This window comes from Oryctolagus cuniculus, chromosome 16 (genome assembly GCF_964237555.1).
Source record: "Oryctolagus cuniculus chromosome 16, mOryCun1.1, whole genome shotgun sequence".
Taxonomy (NCBI): Eukaryota; Metazoa; Chordata; class Mammalia; order Lagomorpha; family Leporidae; genus Oryctolagus; species Oryctolagus cuniculus.
Window position 1 is genome coordinate 68,290,149 of NC_091447.1, and position 5,995 is coordinate 68,296,143.

The 5,995-nt window shown below is 42.4% G+C and overlaps 1 pseudogene; it reads right to left on the reverse strand.

Moving 5' to 3' along the window:
* Positions 1 to 2,313: 2,313 nt before the first annotated feature.
* On the reverse strand, positions 2,314 to 3,976 carry LOC127488537 (olfactory receptor 7A5-like; annotated as a pseudogene).
* Positions 3,977 to 5,995: the final 2,019 nt, after the last annotated feature.

Sequence of the window (5,995 nt, forward strand, 5' to 3'; positions counted from 1 at the left end):
ATTATTTTTCACTTTATGTTTCTGTGTGGGAGCAAACTGTTGAAATCCTTACTTAATGTATACTAAGCTGATCTTCTGTATATTAAGGTAATCGAAAATGAATCTTGATGTGAATGGAAGGGGAGAGGGAGTGGGAAAGGGGAGGGTAGTGGGTGGGAGGGACGGTATGTGGGGGAAGCCATTGTAATCCATAAATCGTACTTTGGAAAATTATATTCATTAAATAAAAGTTAAAATAAAAGAAAACTAACACAAGGAAAGTCAACTGCATACATATATGATGGCACTAACTGGAGAAAAGCAAACCATTTTTGGTGCCTCTGCCAAGTTCAGAAGCTTAATAAACTAACTGCAAAAATGTTATTATAAAAAATATATTAAATTCAATGTTCATAATGAGAAAGTTTTTTATGCTCTATTCATCTTCATAAATTTTCATCTTTTTTCTGATTTTGTGCTTTTATGAAATTAGATGTATACTCAAAAACATGGGCTACCTTTTAAAATTATTGTCCAATGTTGATCCTGACCATGGCCTGGTGTACTTTAAATTTTAATAAGTATACTTGGACCAAATACACAAAATCATAATCACTGATCCCATGATGGCATTAGTGCATGGTGCTATCTGAATCATTAAAGAATAACTAGCATTTAGGCGGTATTTTCTATTTTTCATTTTTTCTGAAAAATTTTATTTTATTTATTTGAAAGTCAGAGTTACAGAGAGGCAGAGACGCAGACAGGGATCATCCATCCTCTGGTTCACTCCCCAAAAGGCCACAACTGCTAGAGCTGGGCCAGGCCAAAGCCAGGAGCCTGGAATTCCATCCAGGTCTGCACATGGATGGCAGGAGTCCAAGCATTTGGGTCATCACCCACTGCCTTCTCAGGTACATTAGCACAGAGCTGGACCAGAAGTGGGCAGCAAGGACAGGAACCTGCAGTCACATGAGATGCTAGCATTGAGGTGGTGATTTAACCTGCTGTGCTACAATACTGGCCCCAGGATCACTGTGTTGAATGACGTTTGTGGATGCTAGACAGAAAGCTTGGGAACTGAATCTGGGTCCAGACGAGGACTCCAAAGTGACTGGGAGGCCCTCAGAGACATCACTGGCTTGGCCAAGGCTAGGAGCTCCAAGGTTATAACTTGGTGACCTTGCAGAGAGTTCTAATCAAGAAGAAGAGAGAAATCTCTGGCTATCACCAGAGTTCTCCATTGCTGCCTGGAGGCACTGTGGAAATTTCTCTTCATTGAGGCCAGAATCTGTAACCCTGAAGTTTCCTAATTCTCGGGAAGGTCCTTCAGAAACCTAAGCATTTTCTGCTTAGCCTAAAGCTCTCCTGTGGTCAGATCACCCAAGGGCCTCTATTCTAAAGCAGATGAGAATTTCTTGTTGAATAAACAGAACCATGAGGTGTCATCTAAATGGAAAATGTCATCTTATGAGCCTATGCTCATGGGTATATTGGAAGGTGAGAAAGTGGAGGGAGGGGAAGTGGGTCATGGGAAGACTTCAAAGGTCTTTTATTATGTTCATTTTAATTTTAATTAATTTTAACAGATTCAATATGATTTGTGGATGTAAGTCTAAGAACATAATGAAATTCCCCTCCTCTCTCCCTCCCTTTCTCCCTCCTTCCCACCGTCCTTCCTTTTACCTTTCTTTTTTTTAGTTTTTGAGATGACATATTTTAAATTTACATTACAGTACACTGGCTTACTACTTCACTGAATATGAAGCTTAAGTAAAAAGCAAAAAGAATCTAGTTTAGTAGGAATATAGATAATAGCTTTAAACAACACTTGAATGGAAAAATGAGCATTTCACCCATATTCGCGGTTTTTTGTCATTTAGTCATTCATAATTTTTTCAGTAAAATAGAACCAATGACAAAGTAACACCTAAATATTTCCTGTGTGGTTATAAGATAATTAAGTTCATTTAGACTTTAAGCCATTTCCTCCCAAGAGTTTATGTACATGAATAAATTTATGCATATTGCAATGCAAATAATCATACAATACATTTTGTGTACTACAATAGTTATCACAGATCATGAAACACATATGTATTGGTCTTGTGGGGACAGGCTTATTTCACTAAGTATGATGATTTCCAGTTGCATCCATTTTTTGTGAAAGACAGAATTTCATTCTTTTTTACAGCTGAGTGATATCTGGGAGTGTATACAACATCCACATTAGCAGGGAGCTGGATCAGAGTCAGGATTCAAACCTGTACCCACATGGGACACCAGCACCACAGGCAACAGCTTTACTCACTACACCACTGCACCAGCCCCAAGTATAATGTTTAATTCATATAGACAACACGCTCACATAAGGTAGCTAGGTTTGCCTTATGCTTTCTTTGTATTTGGAACCTATAAGCTCCTGTGTTCTACTCCTTCATAAAATACTGTTGTGAATGATAGTCACCCCGCTGTAATGTAGAGCACTAGAATTTCTTACCTCTGTCTCACTATATTTTGGTACCCAGTATCCAGTCGCCCAAATTTTTTCACAGCTGTATCCCAGGTACCTAGAAGATCTGGTACACTACAGATTCCAGTAAATATTGTCAAGTGAATGAATTTGGTAAGCAGCAGCTCTGGTTAATGGTAAAGTGAATTCACTTATACGCAGTAGTTTCTGAATCTCACTTGAATGATTGTATTGACCTGCAGAAGTGCAAACTCCAACCAAGGTGTAGCAATGTAAAATGTAAAGGGAAGGGAAGAAGGGAGTAGACTGAGGGTAACAGGAATCACCATAAGCTTCACATCAAGTACTCACAGGGTAGTTTTGACTGAAGACAGAGAAACAGAGTGTGTAAGCATCAAAACTCTGTACAGTTTAGAGGTGGAATATTTTTGTCCCACTGGTGTGACTTCCGGCAGCTCCCAAATCCGGGAACGACGTTCCCATCACTGAACATGGAGTGTGAACCCAAGAAGACTTTGTAAAGCTCTCTTAATGTCCGTGTTCCTCAGGCTGTAGATGAGGTGGTTCAACATGGGAGTGACCACAGTGTACATCACCGAGGCCACCATGCCCTTCCAGGAAGAGGATGAGGCATCAGAACTGAGATACACCCCAAGGCCTGTCCCATAGAACAGAGAAACCACAGTTAGATGAGACCCACAGGTGGAGAATGCTTTGTATCTTCCACCAGTCGATGGAATTTTCAGAATGGAGGAGACAATTCGCATATAGGAGAAAAGGATCCCTGAGAGGGGAACAAAAGAGCAGTCACCACGTAGAGCAGGGTGTAACTGTGAATGTGTCAAATAGGCAAGCACAAGGACCTGAGAAAGCTCAGAGTAAAAGTGTGCAACTACCAACCTGGTGCAGAAGGACAGCCTCAGCATCAACAGGGTCTGCATCAGGGCATATGACAGACTGATGCACCAGGACACAAGAACCAGCAGGCCACAGAGACGGGGATTCATGTTGACTGGGTAGTGCAAGGGGTGGAAGATGGCCACAAAGCGATCATAGGCCATCCAGGCGAGGAGAAGTGTGTCCGTGCCCCCCAAAAAAACATCAAGAAGTACATTTGAGTGATGCAGCCTGCAAAGGTGATGGAATAGCTCTGAGTCTTGATGTTCTGCAGCATCTTTGGGATGGTTGTAGAGATGAAACAGATGTCAGCCAAGGACAGGTTGGAGAGGAAGAAGTACATGGGCGTGTGGAGGCGGGCATGGGAGCCGATGGCCAGGATGATGAGCAGGTTTCCAAGCACCGTGACCACAAGCATGAGCAGGAACAAACCAAATAGCAGAGGTTGGTGCTTTGAGTCTTGAGAAAAGCCCAGGAGTAAAAATCCTAAAATACTTGTTTGATTTCCTGGTTCCATGTTGTTGACACATCAGCTAAACAATTCAGGAAGAGAAGGCATGTGAAATAGACAATGAGCAGCCTCTCAATTCTCTCTGACTTTTCAATTCTTGAGGTGAAGAATTGAGAAAAACAATCTTTTTTTCTATTTAGTAAATATAAGTTTTCAAGGTACAGTTAATGGACCACAATGGCTTCCCCCCCCATAATTTCCCTCCCACTCACACCCCTCCCATATCCCACTCCCTCTCCCATTCCACTCATATCAAGATTCACTTTGAACCATCTTTATACACAGAAGATCAATTCTGTATACACTAAGTGAAGATTTCATCAGTTTGCACCCACACAGAAACATAAAGTGTAAAATACTGTTTCAGTACTAGTTATAGCATTACTTCACATTGGACAACACACTAAGGACAGATCCCACATGAGAAGTAAGTACACAGTGACTTCTGTTGTTGACTTAACAATTTGACACTCTTGTTTATAGCGTCAGTAATCTCCCTAGGCTCTAGTCATGAGTTGCCAAGGCTATGGAAGCCTGTTGAGTTCGCTGACTTTGATCTTATTCCAACAGGGTCATAGTCAAAGTGGAAGTTCTCTCCTCCCTTCTGAGAAAGGTACCTCCTTCTTTGATGGCCTGTTCTTTCCACTGGGATCTCACTCGCTGGGATCTTCAATCTAGGTATTCTTTTTTATTTTTCCGGGGTGTCTTGGCTTTCCATGTCTAAAATACTCTCATGGGCTCTTCAGCCAGATCGGAGTGCCTTAAGGGCTGATTCTGAGGCCAGAGTGCTATTTAGGACATCTGCCATTCTATGAGTCTACTGTGTATCCTGCTTCCCATGATGGATCATTCTCTCCCTTTTTGATTCTATCAGCTAGTATTAGCAGACACTAGTCTTGTTTGTGTGATCCCTTTGACTCTTAGACCTATCAGTGTGATCAATTGTGAACTGAAATTGATCACTTGGACTAGTGAGATGGTATTGGTACATGCCACCTTGATGGGATTGTATTGGGATCCCCTGGCATGATTCTAACTCCACCATTTGGGAGAAAAGCAATATTACTATTACAAAATTAGGAATTCTATAGTCTGTCACTTGTTATAGGCAACATTTTGTAATGCTGACCAATCTCTGTCCATTAGCCTCTGGGAGACAAATCTATTCCTTTGGTTTGTGTGTGTGTGTGTTGTTTTATTTGAAAGGCAGAGTTACAGAGAGGCAGAGGCAGAGAGAGAGGTCTTCCATCCACTGGTCCACTCCCCAGATGGCCACAGCTGCTGGAGCTGTGCCAATCCAGAGCCAGGAGACAGGAGCTTCTTCCAGGTCTCCCACATGGGGGCAGGGGCCCAAGGAATTGGGCCATCCTCCACTGCTTTCCCAGGCCATATCAGAGAGCTAGATGGGAAGTGGAGCAGTCAGGACTCAAACCAGTGCCCATATGGAATGCTGGCACTGCAGGTGGTGGCGTTAGTCGATATGCCACAGCACTGGACCCTCACCTATTCCTTTTATCTCTGACTTAGAGTCAAGGACTACAAACAGCAACTTTAGACCTTAGGAATAAAATAGTCCACATCTTCCCTAACACATAAGAGGCCCAGTGATCTAAAGGAAAGGTATAGGCCATCTTGCTTGTCTGGGGCACATCTGAAAGCAGAAAACCACATCTGGGTAGTAAGAAAATGTGAGAGCAGGGACAATATCTAGATAAAATATTGCAGGATAAGTAGGATGATGACTTACTTTCCAAGGTAAAGGAAGGAAGAAAGGGGAGGAGGGAGGAGAGAGGTGTGCATATTGGCAGGAAGCTAGGAATAGGAGCAGAGCCAGAACTCAGCCCAGGCTCTGTGATGTAGGATGCAGGCATCCCCCCAAAAAACATCTTAACTAACCACTGCATCAAATGCCCACCTGCCTTACTTATTTTAGTGAGCACATGTGCAGAGATCCTATGGGCCATGGCCAGGATTCTGGTGTTCCCTGGAATGTACTCTGCATGTTCATATCATCAACAGCATTGCAAAATAAAACAATTCCATCCCCTGCTAGGTCTATTGCAGGGACTTCCTTCCAAGTGTCCAGCCTGATAACACATCTTTCTAAAATGAAAATCCAGTTGTATCACTCTCCT